The sequence below is a fragment of the Polyergus mexicanus genome, unplaced genomic scaffold (genome assembly GCF_030449975.1).
Source record: "Polyergus mexicanus isolate NDT 795.1 unplaced genomic scaffold, iyPolMexi1.0 SCAF_3, whole genome shotgun sequence".
Taxonomy (NCBI): Eukaryota; Metazoa; Arthropoda; class Insecta; order Hymenoptera; family Formicidae; genus Polyergus; species Polyergus mexicanus.
In genome coordinates, this window is record NW_027223323.1 from 5,413,925 (window position 1) to 5,432,734 (window position 18,810).

An 18,810-nucleotide genomic window follows, 5' to 3' on the forward strand; every position below is an offset into this window, starting at 1 on the left:
ATTAATTATACACGTTATACAATACGTTGTTATTATACACGACGAGGAAAACTATGCTAAAGTGAAAATATGAGAAGAAAAAAAGAAGAAATTTGAAAGTGAATTGCAACCGCGATATACGATGAAAAAACGAAAAATGAAAAATTGCAACGTCCAACATTTGGAATAGACATACATTATGTTTTAAAGAAACTGCCAATGTGTCGCATTAGATTAGATAAGAATGTCATCGGTAAGAGGATAAGAATACATCATATGTTGTATCATACATTTGTAACTGCAACATTCTTCTGTCTCGCACACGCGAATCGGATCAAAACTTGTATTGTATTTTTTCCCGCTTGTTATTTGTAAGATGGATTTTTTTTTTTTTTTAGATTGGCAGCTTACCCGATTAATCTATAATTAATTTCGCATAAATATCTTAACATGCTTTAAATAACATTACGTTACTTTGTTAAAAAAATGGAACTCGGGACCTGGAAAAAACATACATTGCAAAGGAGCTTTTATCTTTATTTAAACGGCGTAAAGTGAAATGTTTTTTACGTACATGAAAAATGCATTCTCTTTTAGCAATCAATTCTTTTGTATATTCAACGCAAAATAATTGCATGATTTGATTGCGAGTTACACGTGTCGTGCCTCTGGCGGACCTCGATGTCCCATATCCTTAGATAATCCAAGGTTCACACATATCCGATATTAATTTCGTCAATGTGTGCGATATCGCTTGCGATAATCTAATATCGATATCGTTTTCACACGGCATAAGTGATCTCGAGCGGTGGTAAAGCGAATTATCAACATGTAAATCAAAGTCGTTTAGAGAGCGGTCGAGAGAAGAAATACATTTGTATCTGCGGACGCGCGAATAGAATTCACATTTCAATATTAAATTTAATATAAATAACACATTTTATAATATAAATTTGTATAATTTCTCACTCAAGTATATCGTGCTCTAAAAACTGATTCAATTGTGATACGTATATTTTATAATAATGCAATTATTATAAAAATCTGATTTTTCCCGAATATAAAAATATATTTTCTAAAATTTATTTCCTTCTTGATTTATCATTTTCACTAATTTTATTAAACTCTTATCTTTCGCGTGTTTTATATTTTAATTTTTTTATTATAGCGTAGATATTTTATTTTGATAAGATTCTTCTGGGGGGGGGAGGGGAAAATCAATTTTGAGAGAGATCGTCCACTTTACAATTATCAATATACGGAAATCATGTGTTGCCGAGTCGTGCAAAGATTTCAACCGTATTTTCTTTTGGGAAATATGCCATCTATGAACGCGGTGTTCATTTTCATTTACCAGAAATTATCGTCGTTATGAGAAATTATTTCCAGAGCTACTCACGCGAGTAATCCGCTTTCCATCGCTCGCCGATCTAGGGATCCCGGAGTCTCGGGGAGGACGGAAACGGGAAGATTGTGTGCACTAGCGACGTTCGCTCGCACCTCCTTTCTATCCGCCCACGCATTCCACAGTTCTCCCCAGCTGATTCCGCCCTCTTTGTCTCGCATCTTCTCTCTTTCCCACCTTTATGTCTATCCCCTTCTCTTTCGTCTCTTTCCGCTTTTTTAATATCTCTTTCTTTCTTTCTTCGTTCGTTTACTCTATAAATTTCACTACTATAAATACTTCGCCATTGAAAAAACCATCCCTCTCTCTCTCTCTCTCTCTCTCTCCCTAGAAAAGTCCATGACGATGGAAAAACACGTAGCTAACTCTGAGCCGAGCAACGATAAACACTACGATCTACTCTTGTCGCTGACGTTGCTCTCAGCTGGCAATCCTTACAAAGAAGAGAGCAAACCAACGATGGTGGCGCCTAAGAGGAGAAACATCAGCAACGGCGACCTTTACGGTCCATCCATTGCCGGCGTAAATTTTCCAACGAACTGCTTCCCCTCTCCTCGGGGAAGGCCGACCGCCCTCCGAGCGGCTGGTGCCACCCCCGACATGCTTGCCTCATCGAGAGAGTGGAGGAGGTTGCTTGCAGCCTCCCTCTCGCGGTTCACCAACACCTCCGTTAGTTCTCCATATTTCTTATATCAGATAGATCTCGAATCATGTTGATGTTGCATCGCGACAACAGTGAGAGAAAATGACAGAAGCGAATTTTTTTTATACCGACAATCTGTATTAACTTGTTTTAGATTTTCCGTTTCTTTTCTCATTATGACGTATATATAATATAAATAGAGAAAACTGATAACGGATCATATCGACAGCTTTAACAACATGAAAATTCAGATACCCAGAAGAAAGACGTTATCGAGATTAGATTACGTAAATTAAGATTAATTGAAAGATTATAAAACTTTATTTATATATTCGTATATTAATGAAAACAGCGCGAATCAATTAAACATACATATTAAACATTTTAAAATTGTTGCAGATTTATCTATATCGGTTACTAATGCGAGAATTGTAGAAAGAGATTCGTGGCCGGTCCTTCTTCCGGTCGCGTAATACGAGAGAAATCGATCTAATCTCTAGTCTCTCTTTTAATGAATTCAATTTAGCACTGCAGATAATACGGAAAGTAGATCCAATGCTAGAATATCCTTATTTCATAACATTCAAATTTTGACTCACCTACTTTACAATGGTTACAATCTCCCTTCCCCTCTCAAAAAAGAAAAAAATGGGCATATATGATAACCTTTACACTCTGGCAAAATTGCAGTCCTACCGAGATGCAACCGGTGCTCATTTTCCCAAACTACTCGCTATCTCTGGCGTAACGAAACGAGCCTACTCCCACTTTTCCGTCGTCATCGGGAGTGGGTAGAGAAAGAGAGAGAGAGAGAGAGAGAGTATAGTTGGTCATCCCCCGATTTACTCTGGCGCAGGACGAAAGGGATGGCAATGCGTTTACCCCCATACTATACCATCGCCATACTACTCCGCCTACTCCGAGTCCTTTTTCCCCCTCTTAGCCTCCTATCTTATCTTCCCTTCCTTTCCATTTACAACAGCGAGAGGATTTTATCCTGTCGCTCTGTTCTCGCTCTTATCTGTGGTTACCTTGCTCGGGTTTGCTATTCTATTTTCTTTTACACGCACACATACACACACATACGCACAGACGTGCTCCATTCTTTTTATGTCAGTTTTCCAGTTCGTTGTAAGTTTTTCAGAGCGTACGCGTGAAAACGCGATTGGGATTCTAATCGGCGATATGGTCGGCCTTAAATGTCGCTTTTTAAATTTAAATATTCTTTCCTTTCGACTTTTTTTTAGTACCATAGAATTTTGTACCTTTGCATCAGAAACCACGTTTTTTTTTTTTTTCCCCTTATGAAAAACTCAGTTATATAAAGAAGCAAAATTACAGATTATATTCTTTTTAAAAGAAATGCGCTAACTAAAATTTTCATTAGATTTTCTTTTTTCATATCGCGGTAACTCCGACTCTATAAATTTCTTTGTGCCTTATTACTTTGATAGAAGGCGTCTAACTGAGATATTCCCGACATTTTCTTGATAAAATCAGCGCCGTCAATCGAGATGAGCAAAGGCAGAGGGGTTATTTTCACAGCCATAAGAAAACCGAGTAAAAAATATCGTTAAATGTGTACCGCTTATTATTTTCCAAATTTAATCACATACGTTACGCGTTACGTCTCACGGCACATTAATATCTTGCAGCAGCATATTAATGCCATTTAGTGAGAGAGACCAATCATGTTTCACGATGTTACGATCGTGAAAACAATGTTATTTTTAATGCGTCAAATAGTGAAAAAAATCTCTATCTTCGAAACTATTACTTAAAATCATAGATTTAAAACTTAGATTATATATAAAAAAAAATAAACCACACATACACATATTTCTGATAATATCTTGATTTCTCGAGTAATTTCAACTATCAATCTACATTAGCAATAATCCAAAGCAATGTTGTTTCTTTTCAATAAACAGAAAAAAATTATTTTGTGATCCTCTAAGGTAAGGGACAAATATTTACGTTTCAAAAATTAGATAAATAAAATTGTTTCTATGGTTTGTTTTTCATACATATTTTATATATTCTATAGTTTTTCAATTGTACTAAAATTATAAAAACTTTTATATAAATATGACGAGGGGCAAAACTAACGCGCGCGCGCGACCGATGAGTCAACCCGGATGATCATTATTAGCAGTTTTTATTCTGGATAATGGATCGCAGTTTTAATTTAACACCCTTTGCCACGCCATTCGGTCATTTTCCATGAATTGCATCGAAGATACACTTAAGGACTGACACGAGTGAAGCAAGCAATGTGATCATAATGAGTGCGCCCGTAAATTATTCAAGAAAAATAGATCGAAAGAGTGTGGAAAGAAAGTCATGTTAGAGTTTTTTGCATTATAGTACTTTGAAGACGATAAATTCGCCGTTTGACATACGACACGTATATAATATTACAATTCACCCGAGTTTGACGTTAATGGTATCCGACGCACTAATGGTGAAAATTTTTTAAAGATACCCGATCAAGCATAAAATCGTTATCGATCACGTTGTTTGCGTTGAGAAAATATTGTTTTTAAGCGTCTTACACGGCCAAAGTATATACGTTTTTACACACACACACACACACACACACACACACACACACACACACACACACACACACACACACACACACACACACACACACACACACACACACACACACACACACACACACACACACACACACACACACACACACACACACACACACACACACACACACACACACACACACACATATATATATATATAATATATAATATATATATATATATACGCAGACTTTTATCTCATATAGCTTTGATTTAAGAAAAAATATCCCTGTCACAAGAGAAAAAGAGAGATAAATTACTTAAAAAAGTCATTAGGAGTTTATTTAAGATTTCAGGATTCTATCTAGAAATGCACACACGTGTCTAAATATATTGAAGAATGTCTGAAAATATTTCCTGATATTGAACAAAGATAAAGCACGAATAGAAAAAAGGAAATAACAGAGTATAGTACAATAGAGATCGTCTATCGTTCTTTTCTTATTTTTCTTTCAAAATTTCGACATTTTTTGCAAGAAGAAATTCGCGAATTGACGAAAATTAAAATTGATCCAAAACACATACTCATTTCACTAAACCACTTAAAGTCCTCTTCACTAAATAATATTAAAAAAGATACGGTGCATAAAAACATAGTTGATTATTAACAAAGATGTAAATAAAATTATCGATAAAAAGTCTTGAGAAAAAGCAGAATCATATACAGAAGGTAAACGACACAATATAGATAATTAAAACGTTTACGTTCCGCGTCGAGGCAAAAATTAAATTTAAGCTGCTAATAAAGAGACAAGAAGAGAAAGGGACGGATAGACGGGCGAGAGGGAAAAGGACCGAGGCTAAAGCGAAAGGGGTTGGCAGGAACAACGAAGGAGCGGGAAAGAGGGGTTGACATGCGTGGGCTGGCTTCGACGCGGGGGTTTCCCAACTGCGCAGTATCGCTATCCGTTATCGACCGGTTCGCAAACGCTATAAATACTGGGCACCAGGCTCTTACTACCCCCTACCCCCTTCCCCCGCCCCCTCCGCCCCTATAGTCCTTCTATTCCCCCTCCGTTGCCCTATAGTCCACCCTCGTCCGACCACCCACGTATATATGTATTCCCTACAAACTTTTCTCTCTTCATCCACCTCGCGACTAAGCTACCCTCCCACTGTTTATCATAGTTCTCTCCGTCTCTCTCGTCATTCTCCCTCTATTTCCGTCCCCCTCCTGCCCACTCATTCGCTGCTCTCCCTCTCAACTAGCGAGGGGTGGAAAACCTTGACCTTCAAAAGAGCGTCAGAGGGCGAACATGACGCTCTTTCCACCCTCTCTCGTCACTCCCCTTCCCGTCCACTTCCTCTTCTCCCTCCCCGTAATCCCACCACTCGCTATCCGTTGCCGCTCCGTCTTTTTTACTGCTACTTTCAAACTATGGTGGCCGCTTTGTCTCTCTCTCTCTCTCTCTCTCTCTCCCCCCTCGTTTTCTGCAATGAGTAAAATTACGTCGTTGTTTCTTTGCTATTCCGTTAGTCGTATGAATGACTCTTGTCTACCGCTATTTCAATTATTTAATTGTATATAAGAATTATAATATAAGAATTATAAGAATTTACAATTCGTATTATAAGAATTTTTGCTGTAAATGGCATTAGAGAAGATAATACGAAGCGTCTTCAATTGTTTCGTAGGTAATGAGCACATATTAATTCATTTAATTTATTATGTACCAAACATCATATATCATATCTAGAATATTGATTTATAACTTTTTGACGATCTTTCATTTCGTTGTCAAGCAACTATCGTATTTTTTCCTCGCGTTCCCCAAGTATAATATTTAAATTCTTTAATCGTACACCAATGTAACGCCATTATTTATGAATCTTTAGAATCAAATGCCGATTGAGTAATCGAATAAATTGTATAATAATTATGTTTGAGAATACAATGAGAAAAATACTTGCGATTTTACTTTCGACAAAGCGACTTGTTCTTCGCGAAATGAAAATTTACGATCGGCCTCGTGACCCAGTCGCACGTGCCTTTTTGGTAAAGAAGAGTTATACGTCTGTCGAGTCGTAAAATATCGCAGGCAATTCCTTCGAGAAAAACCGAATCTTCCATTCACGTTTTATCACGAGGATAGATTTTTCGTTTGGCGAACGAATGTCGATGAGACATTGCTTACCGCACATGGACGATTCGGAAAAGAGTCATGAGAATATTAATGACTTGAGAGATGAGAAACGCGATGAATGTCGAAGTAGATGCCGTTTTAAGAATTTATCAAAACAAATGTAAAATGTGCGCAGAATTGCGAGAGAACGACGTGTCACACAATAATATCGTGACCAAGTATTCGTACAAAATAATCAATGTACTTAATCCGTCAGAAATTATGTAAAATAAAAAGATAAGAGATATATAAGTATTTATAACCACGATATAGATAATAATTTATGAATATAATTAATAATTAACAAAATTCTGACGAATAATGGAATTTCATAAAATTTTTGCTAAAAGTCCAAAAGTCAATTTTAAATTCGTAGGAAATGTATACTCTGTTGTATAGTTAATTTTTCAAGTTAAAGTTATTTTAACTTTCTGATCAAATAGTTTTAACTATATATTCAATTAATGAAAGAAAATAAATATCGAAAGATGATGAGATGGGAATTTGTGTTTCTTATAGTTTGACACGTAATATATTAGAAACGACAGAGCATCTACTTTTCTAGACAAAGAGATCTCTTTTCGGAGACAAAGAGATGGTGCGAGAATCTCGATGGTCGTTCTCAAAATCACGATATTTCGAAGCATTGCGCAATTCTCTTCCTCCGTTTCCTCCTCCTCCTCCTCCTCCTCCTTATCCGCCTCTTTCGTCTTCCTCGGTTTGTCAGCTGGTCTCAAGGTCGACCGCCCGAGGGAATGATCTCGGACACGGTGGGGACCGGTCTTTCGAATCACGCCACGTGCAGAGAAAAAAATGTAGCTAAGATGATGCTCGATTATGTCATGTCTTCACGGTACGAGGCTTAGCTCGGTCCTTTCAGCCGATCCAAACGAGCAGGATCATTCGTGACGGTACATTTACCTATTTCGCTTTGTCGATCGATATAATTATACAAGAATTATTGTTACTAACGTAAACTAGAGACTAAGCAATCGAGAGTTTCGAGACTTTATGGATAATCGCTACCCCCCCCTAAAAATAATAATAATAATAATAATCAACAAGAATTTATACGATAATTGCGCGATATAAATAAAAGTTTTACTAGAATTCATTTTTATCAAGTACTGTCAGAAAATGATGAAAAGAAATATGTGTAATATTTCTTTCTATTACACTAATTTAGAATGTGTAATGTCGTATAAGTTTCGTCAACTAAAAGCTCGTTTATTCGCCGATATCTCAAAGCTTAGGATATAAAGGCTCAATGTCATGCAAAATTATGTTTACACACACACACACACACGCACACGCGCGTAATTCTTTCAATCTAAATTACAAAATAGTAGATTATATAATTATTGATATTTATCAATTCAACGAATATATTCCAATTGAAGAAAATCAATTTATACAAATACTATAGTATATGTATCTTTCAATATATATCTTTCTCACACTTGTATATGTATAAAAAAATTACTGCGATTATATAATTTGATATTTATATATTGTTGGTATATTTATATCGTTTTCATTTAAAACAGTCAAATGTGGGAAGGAGGTTCGGAAAAAGGATTCCCTTTCATCCTCGTAACATCGGATCTCGAAAAGAGATACACGACGATCGCGATTTAATCGGCGACCCTACGACCTTCCCCTCTGCGCGAGTCCGTCAAAATATAGGCGCAGCGGGATTGTCGAGCACGTTCGCCGATATTCTGTTATCGACATACATATCCCTGGCGAGATGAACGAGCTTGGCCACCTGATTGGCATCCGTAGAAATCGCGCCACCCCGTTAATCAATACATTGTTTGCGGGCCGTAGAGAATTTATGATGCTAGAGACGCGGGATTTAATCGCGTATAAAATTTTAAATATTCACGAAATCTCCTTCAAACCTGTCAGCTTCTCACAATTTTCTAACAAATTTCGATATCCCAGGAGTAAAACTAAGCGAAAATAGAAATATGAGAGATAATTTTTTTGTTTGTTTCATCAGTAATAATAAATTATTTATTTATTTACATATAATATAGTATTTGTATAAATTGATTTTATTCAATTGGAATATTCGTCGAATTGATAAATATCAATAATTATATAATCTACTATTTTCTAATTTAGATTGCGAGTGCCAACATATAAATTAGCTGTATTGAAAACGATTAAATTTTAGAACAAGACGTACTTGAAATTAAAAATTTGCATAAATTATCCTTTTTCCTAATTCTACACTATGTATAGAACGCAATGCGTGTAAAATTGCGTAGAAGCGCCTGAGAAAAGAAAAGAAAAGAAAGAAAGATTCGTCCGATGCAAATTTCTGATGTGCTTTGCAAAAAATATTTTATAATATTATATAATAAAATAAAAATCATAAGTAATGCAATTATATAGTATAGTCATAAGAGTACCGAACATTTTTTTTTTTTTTTTTTTTTTTTTTTTTTACAAAGATAGATATTCACTATTTGTCGGAATTATCTACAAGAAAGAAACTCTGGCGTGTTTCGTTCGGTATTACATCCGTATAAATAACGTCAAGTGCGAGTCGGCGGATCGCGTGAATAGATAACCGTCAGACACGCGTGTGACTCACAGAAACGCAAATAAGGAAGAAAACACTCTCATTCGGACTACAACCGTGTTGACCTATATATGTCTCGTAACAAAAACAACAACCTTTACCAATAGTCCGTATCAATTTCGTATTCCTCAAACTTTATAAAGAAGCGTCACAACAGTTATCGCTCCTTCACATTGCTTCTTCAAAGAGAGATAATCGCAAACGTATTCATGTACACATACTTGGATTATACGTCATTTAATAGTGTAATAACTCTCGTAATGCGAAAGTAATTAATATTATTCCGTAACTGAAAAAGAAATATCATTTATATCAAGTGAGATATTTATATATTTTATTTCTAAATCATGAAATAATATCGAGAATGTGAAGATTATAAATTTATCGAAATGAAAATGAAGTTTCAAGTTGCTATAAGATTCGACTCGCACGTCTTTTTAAGACCATATCCAATCTGCGTATCACGATGTTCTATTCACATAACTGCGTAGCTCCGCCTATTCAGAGTATTTATGACTCAAAAAAAAAAAAAAAAAAAAAAAAAAAAAAAAAAAAAAAAAAAAAAAAAACGTGGCATTCGAGCTCATCAATTATCGAGATGTCGTTACCAAAATCTCGTCGGATAAAAAATTCTTCTAAAATACATATTTTTACGCATTTGCGTTTATTTTGAGAGAGAATTTATTCTCATTTATATACGACTTTTTACTCGAATTTTGTATAAATATTATTTGCTACAATGGACATCACAAACAGAAACTTTATGAGAAGAAAACTCATTTTATACCTTATTTATTTGAATCGTGTGTACAGAGTGTCGAGTGCGACACCGCATACGATGTATTGTCGAATTATTTTTACATCCTTAATCTGATTCATGATAAATGCAAATATATGTAAAATTAATACAGAATACTTTTTTATTAGCATTATATATAACCTTACGCAAGATTATTTTCTCATATTATAGTTAAAAATTAAACCGAAAGTGCTCTCGTACATGAAATAATTATCAATCAACTTTTATAAAAGCATATATATCTATATAGGAGCATTAGAAAAATTAAAATGATGCGGGAAAAAAGAAACCGCATTGAGTTTGAACAGACTAATAAAATAAATAAAAAAGAATATATATATATATATACATACTCACGATATGTATGTTAGTCGGAGACCATCGTGAAGATGGTTGATGGATGAGACGCGCGTCGTATATCCGCCGCAAGGCATCCCGTGATTCTCTCCACACGCTTCGTTCTTTTTCGCACGCACACACGCACGCAGACGCGACCGAGAACGAACCGGAGAAGCAGTGCCGGTTGAATTTGGCGACCAGGCGCTGCGCCGCCGTTCGATCACGCACGCGGGGAACATTCTCGAAAATGCAATCGAGGCTAGAGAAACGAAGACGGTAATAGAAAGAAATGTTAGAGAGAGAGAGAGAGAGAGAGAGAGATAATGGACGATATTCGGCGGATTCGGAGTGAGAAATGGAAGAAAGCTTCGACTCTCGCAATCGAGAGAAGGCTGCCGCCTTGGCACTGACAGTGGCCCTCGCGCCTAGCAACACCGAACGCCAAACTGAAGGCAGCCGGCTACCCTACCCCTCCCCTCCTCCGCTCCCATCCTCTCCACCGTTCTACTCACCGATCCGCGAGCGTCCTCCACCGCGCGCGCTCGACTCGCGCTTTCTCCCTCGCTATTGTCGCGCGAACTTGACGCTCTTTATCTGCCTTGTTGCGCTCGCTCGCCGAATCTTGCTCCGTATCCACGTCGTTATCCAAACAGCCACGTCTACCGCGGCTTTCTTCCTTCTTTCGCCGATAGCTGTGACAGAGACGTTCGCTTTCTCGATTTATCGCATTGTGCCCCGTTTGTACAATGTGTATATGTATATATATTTATCAGTTCAGTTTTTCTCGGCGATTCGCGCGTTACCTCGACACTGGCGACGACGAGACTCGGACCGCGATGCCGGCTATGCGCGCGCATATGCTCGCAGCCGTGCCGGCTCGACCAATCGGCGGGACCTCGCGTATTCGCCTACTCACCCACCGTTCGCTTCGCGCCGTTGCTGCGGATATAGTGAAAAAAAAAAAAAAAAAATTGTTCACCTGACGCGATCGCGACGATGTTGCGGAGATCCTGGGCGCGAATCTACCCTTCGTCACGTGACGCAACGACACATCTTTTTTATAAATTTCTCTCCAACGCACTTTATATAAAAAAATCTCGATAATCGAATGAAACGCATAAGCGTAAAGATTTTGGCTGGAAAAACATTTCTGTCATAATCGTCCGAAAATAGTTCGCCGTCGGTATCGTTTAGATATAACGTGTACCGCGCATCGAATAAACGCGGAATTTTATCCCATCTATTCGCAACTGGTGATACATTAATAATAGATATCGGTATTATTTAGATACGCACAAGCGGTTGATTCGGATTTTGAAATAATAGCGTAATCTCTTAGCGTAATAACGATGCCGTGATTCTCGCCGCGTGACACGTTGCATTTTATCGCGCATAAACGCGTCCGAACTAATCTCCATACGTTTACTGCCCCGTTTCATGCCGTTACTTCGATAACGGCATCGATTGGACTCGCCATCGAGTCCGATCTTGTTAAGCCGATCGCGCGCGCGCAAATTTACATAAAAATATAAGCGTAAGCATCTCGCGATCAATAAGACATACAAGAGTTCCATTCTGGCTGATTACAACTCGCGTTAGCCGATTGCTCTCATATGGCATTACATGACTTATCTGTCTACTTGCCACCTTCTTCTATTTACATTCCATGACCTTTAATATGATGGAAAGCTATAACTTTTACATTTCATTAGCGGGAATGTCGAGACGCTGATATTTATAAGCACTGTAAACGAAATGTTCTTCGCGAATAAAATTTCTGAGGCAGAAATAATTATATTCGTTCAACTCGACGATTTTTTATTTCGACAGAAATTAAATTTAAAGTTTAATCGTTAGAATTGATATCGATATCATAATGATATTTGAAGAGTTATGAAAACAAATGATTTTTTTTCTTTTTTTTTTACCGAGAAAAAATTGATTCTCTTAGATTTTTCGTGAAATATAATTTGCCTATTTATCATTCGTACCTGCGACATATATTCGTATATATTCGAAAGGAACCTTCTCGATTACGTAAGACGCAGGTAAATAAGGGAAACGGAAGTGATTCGAGAGACGGACAACGAGAAGCATTATATCCGTTTAATCTGATAAACGACATTGAGCTAACCGCCGAATAAACGCGGAGGAACCGAACCTTCGTCTTCGGCGCATACAGCCTCGTTTCCTTTCCTCCTTTTCCCGTCACCCTGACCCACTTACGTCATCCCTGGGACAAGGAGAAAAGGAGCCAGGAGCTGGGAATGCGAACGAACGCGGAACAAACACGTACGCGAATTATGCGAGCCCTCGTATCGTCTCGTCAATATTTAAATCGCGCTCACGGCGAAGAAAAATGAGAGAAATAGCGAAACTTTCTTAACATTTATATTTCGATAAGACGCGAAGAGCCACGAGAGAGTGGACTTGTGTGTAAAATATGTATTAAATATACAGGGTGTCCTAGACCACCCTCTTTCTTTCAAAAATTAAGCATTATAGAGAAAAACGTTTTCGACAAAAATTGTATGGTTTTGAGGGGAACATAAGATGGTGTCATTGGTTTGACCTTGGATGGCATCGTTAAGGTCAAGTCAAGGACACCTTTAATTTCTTAAATGGAACCCCCTATTTTTTATTGCATATTCTTATAGCTCATGTCGAGAGCTTTCCAAAACACTATAATAAAGTATTTTTTCATTAAGTACTTTTTGAGTTATTTTATATTTTAATCTGACATATTTTGATATAAAAAATAAAATATCTCGTAAAATATTTAATTTTCGATAATCTCACCGTAATACTTCTATGTACAGAATAACGAGACAAATCAATTAGTATAAAAAAAAATAATTGTTTTTAAGAAAATTATTTACAATGTATTTTTCAAAAAAAAAATTTTTTTTTTTTTTTTGACACTAATTGATTTGTCTCATTATTCTGTACATAAAAGTATTACGGTAAGATTATCGAAAACTGAATATTTTACGAAATATTTAATTTTTTATATCAAAATATGTCAGATTAAAATATAAAATAACTCAAAAAGTACTTGATGAAAAAATACTTTATTATAGTGTTTTGAACAGCTCTCGAGATAAGCTACAAGAATATGTAATGAAAAATGGGGGATCCCATTTAAGAAATTAAAGGTGTCCTTGACTTGACCTTAACGATGCCATTCAAGGTCAAACCAATGACACCATCTTATGTTCCCCTCAAAACCATACAATTTTTGTTGAAAACGTTTTTCTCTAAAATGCTTAGTTTTTGAAAAAAAAGGGGTGTACGGGTGGTCTAGGACACCCTGTATAGTCGATGGCTAGTTAAAGCGCTATTATTAATCGCTTTGTGCAACAGTAATCTAAGATATAATGACAAAAATGACGCTGGGGAGATAAAGCTTCATAAGCGTCTAGAAAATGTGCATTTATGATTCTCTTAATATGAGATTAATTCCTTTAAGCATTTTATTATACATATATTACGGTAAGCTCCACATCGGGCTGCGATACGGCGGAGATTCAGACGGTAATTATTTAGCGGCACTTACATTTAATTGGATCGTTAAAGAAACTATTGGACGCACGGTTAAATCGCCGGCCTCGGCGCGATTTCCTCCCGCCGACTTTGAGTATCCCCTCGAAATGAATTGATCAAGATGTCTACATTGTCTATATAATTGCTATTGTGATACTTCGACATCTCCGACATGAGAATATCGAGAGAGAGAAAGAGAACGAGACGGTATTTTATCTTTAATATTAATATAAAGCTCAATATATATGTATATTTGGAAAGGTTCGATTTGAAAGCTCTTTCAAATTGAATAAAGATATATCTCGCGATATATATATATATATATATATATATATATATAATAAGAAATTGTATACACGTTGCATATTGTTATATGAGATGAGAACTATATTATTAAAAATATTATGTTAATAGAGATCTGATATATGAACCTGTATAGTTAACTCGAATCTATATTCTATTCAAAATGACTATTACTTACTTTGCTCACTCGCTTGCATACAAATTTTCTATAACCTATCGAATTATGCTGAATATATTATACTATTGTCGCATTGTATGTACACAACACATTGTACGCGCTCATGTCAAAGATCGCAGTTATAGATATGTAAAAAAATGTAGTTATTACTTCATCCATGAAAAAGTTAAAAGGTTCTTCCGCTTAGAACGGTGTCTTTTTTTTTTTTTTTTTTTTTTTTTTTTTTTTTTTTTTTTAGTTACTCTATAATAACTTTGTCAAATCTCATTCGGATTTTATCACTTCGCTAATCTATACGGATCCTCGCGCCTCTTCTATTTTTCTTATAAAACTTCTCTTTACGTCTTATTTTTTTATACTCAACACCGGGCATTTTTCCACAAAAATTCTTCTTTCGTCGCAAATGTCATTGATATTCCTCGACGAAATAACACGAGAATTAATAAGCGCATATTTCATAAAACAACCAACACGTACTGGAGATTAATATTTGTGTATGTGTGTATGCGTCGACATGACCAAACTCTAGCTCTCTTATTGCGCAATTATAAGCAATTGCATCGTCGGCAAATGTAAACGTATACCATAAAACATGCAGAAGGAGGATAAAATGTATATAGATCTAATATATAGAGAAAGTCTGCTTGTCGATTAAAAATTAAATAAATAAATATATTACGCGATAACCGTATTTTCGAGGCATTAATAAACAAGATTTTTGTGACATATGACATATCTAATAATTTTTATACTTTAAAAAGTGCAATCTTTTTATGTATCGTGTTATATGTGTACATGTGACGAATTTCTCAATCTAAAAATAACGTCGAGAAACATACGTCGGGAGTAAACATTGTTGGAGAGAAGAGGAAAATTATTATCGCCTGCCAACAATTTGCTTAAGCTTTCTAAGCAAATTATTCTACTTGAAAATAGAAAAGAATATTAATTAGAGAAGACGATTTGATACAAAAGTCAATTATTTAGCGATTACTCAACTTGTATAATTAATTCTCAGACTTTATAAATAATCTACATTTCGAAGATAATTAAAATTACTGCAAATCTTTAATCGCGTTTTTTATTCTCGCATGGTTATCCAATATCGTTCGACCGATTTCTATGAGATATTCCGAGCAAGATAATTAATCGCCGATGTTTATTCAATCCGCCAATTATAAAAATTAGATGAGACAAGTCCGATTGGTATAAATATATGCGAGAATCTCTCTGAGCGACCGTTGCCTCTAATGATCACTTGGAGGCAGAATTCGAGCAAAAAAGGATAAATGTCCTGCAAAGCCAAGGATCTACCTGATTACACCTTAGGAGCCACGTGGACTCCTCCCCCTGAACAATAAAGTTTCAAAACCAACAAGGTACCTCTCCCTAGTACCTATATAGCCGCGAGATATAAAATGTAAATATGCGATCCTTTCTCTTTCTTAACTTTTGATCGAGTAATTATAAATTTTATATACTTAAAGCAAAAAAAAAAAAAAAAAAATCAGATTTCGTCGAGTGTTGTTGCGAGCTACTTAAAATAGTATTCGATCAACAATGCTAATTAAAATTATGCAAAACTATTATAACTTCTTTTAAGTAATACTTGTGTGTGGTTTATTTATGTGATAATGTTAAAATGATTTTTTTTTTTTTTTTAAAGATGGGAAGCAAAGTCCGCAAAGTGGCGTTTACATCTTACTTATCTCGTTTAATTCATATGTAAAATCGGTTCCGCTTCTCGCCTTTACAACTGCGAAATGGAATTTCGCGCGTGCCCTCGCATATCGACAAAGTCGGCAAGGGAAGCTCGCGAGAGATGAAGAAATAATAAAGATGCTTCTTCCACGTCAGAGAGCCGGCGGATGGACGAGTCCAAGCGAACGCGCATACGCGAAAAGAAGAAAAAGAAGAAAAGGAAGAGAGGGAGAGGCGGAAAGAGAAGAAACGGAGAACGTTCGCGCGTCCTCGCTTTACGACTCGGTCCGAAAGCGAGGCCGTCCGAACGAAAACGAGGCGGATAGGTATAGGTGGATGAAGAGGGAGAAAGAATTGGGAAGGAGGGAGGGAGCGAGTGAGGGGAAGAGAGACAGAGAGTATATCCAGGCGCTCCCTTCTGAGATGACATCCCCCCCGCGACCTTAGAACCGAGGCTGACCTTGACCGTGTCAATCCCCACCGGGGTGCCTCGCGCGTCCCGGCTGCTCCACGGCTCTCTCCGCGCGCGCAGCCCCCTCCTCCCCCCCCCAACCTCCCTAACCCAGCAACACAGACGCGTCATATTACGCGAACGCCGTGTTGCTCGGCGCTGCTGCTGCGGCTGCGGGCATCCTCGCTGCATCGACCGGTCGCAAGCGAGCACCCGGTTCCATCCCTCTCTTTCAAAAGGGAGATAGAGAGCGCGAGGAGAGACTCTCCCTTCTCATCCTACCCCCCCCCCCCCTCCCCTTCCCCCGACATTCTCGTTTTTGCGACGCTCGCTCGTCAGCCAACGATGGGCACTACCCAATTTATCGAGTCCGGAATTCACAATCGCGCGCGGAGAAGAGAGCGCTCGCTGATCGATATATACGCTATATACGGTGATAACGTATTTTATCGAACGCGAGATGAAAGATGAAAGAAAGGGAGAGGTGGCAAAAGGAGCACTCTGGAATAGTCGAGAGCGCGTATGGACGTTTGCGCAACGTACTTGTGTCGATAATCTGGGTTTTCTAAATCGGAAATAATTAGGAATCTCCGATTTTTATTGTGTTTCGAATTCTATCTATCTTCGATATGTATAAGAAGAAGAAAGAGAGAGATATTTGAACTGTACGAGAATTATGTGTACGTAGTACTTTTCAATAAAGAAATAATTTTTTTTTCCCTACGTTAGGTGCAAGATTAAAGATTTCATATAATTTCTCTCTCTCACACACACTCTCTCTCTCTCTAGATTTTCTACATTGAAAATGATAATTCGCCATTCTTGTGTTTGTTTAGATTAAAAGTCCACTCACATTTCTTTATCATAATGAAAATTTATACAATATTAATGTGGATGGTCGAGAAAAGTTGAATCTGTAGGAAGAGGTGACAAAAATATAATAGAGATGATCGAAAATCAATACGTATATTATAAAGATATCTCTCTTCTGCGAGATATTATTTTTTTGCCAAACTATTAATCGAGATATCGAAATATTCTATTAAACAAGTATTTATAAATTTATTATAGAATCTTGTACCGCGAATCGGATAAATTTTTCTTCGATGCATTCTCTACTGGCTCACTAGGTCGCATAATCGATTAATATTTGCGCGATAATCTTTGTGCGGCGAGATTGAAAGGGGGCGTGGTACACACATCAGAGAAGATCCAATATATTCCGGCGGAGAATTCGGTCACGGTCGACTCCTTCGATCTACGTCGCTCTGCAAATTCCGTTCTCTTGTGGTCCACGAGCGAGCAAAAACGTAAAACGGAAAAGGTCACGAGAGTATCGAGGTCGTACGAGACGAGTACGCTAAAATATTGACACCTGTCGCGTATACGTAATTTTAGAAAATTTTTCCGGAGCGAAAAGAGAGAGAGAGAGAGAGAGAGAGAGAGAGAGAGAGAGAGAGAGAGAGAGAATGCTGATCTCAGCATCAAATCTGTTTACAGCCTGTATCTACAGAATGTACGATCGATAAATTTGCTTTTTATATACAAATAAATGTATTGTTTTACAATTGTTATTACAAGTTTCAATTTCTCTTTATATAGCCCAGAACTCTTTAATAGATTCCGAGAAAATAAATTCACATATCCTGCGATCGGTGTTACATATGGCCATAGACAGAAATATATTTCCTACGATCATTTGTGAGAACAAGTTAGGTTAGGTTAACGATAATATAGTACGTACATATTTTGACGTTTTCGTATGAAGAAAATAAAATTGAGAATTGCGATTTTTCTTAAAGAATCGATCTAATTTTACTATTGTTCATTTATTTCGGCGTTATTGTTTCCGCATTCGAGTAATTCCTCGTCGACATCGATTCGCTCGTGTCGATTGATAAACATTGATACGGCGCGCGAATGCTCGATTTAATCGATCGACGTGATAAGCTAACGCGTCGACCGTGACAACGAAACAGAGAGTTCGTCTCGTCGACTGGAGGTCGAGAGCGCTCATCGTCAGCTGTCATGCCATGTGCTCCGTCTATGCCGGCGCTATCGGCAAGGTCGACCAACTCGCGAAACGCTGCCACTTTGGCGGTGAAAATGGCGCGCGTGTCATCACGATGAGGCGATCCTCGAACGCGTCG

The 18,810-nt window shown here is 37.2% G+C and overlaps 1 protein-coding gene across 1 annotated transcript in view; it reads right to left on the reverse strand.

Annotated features, from left to right (window-relative positions):
- Rpb8 (DNA-directed RNA polymerases I, II, and III subunit Rpb8) overlaps positions 1-18,810 on the reverse strand; it is a 50,422-nt gene that overhangs the window by 29,899 nt on the left and 1,713 nt on the right. The gene's annotated exons all lie outside the window — the stretch shown is intronic.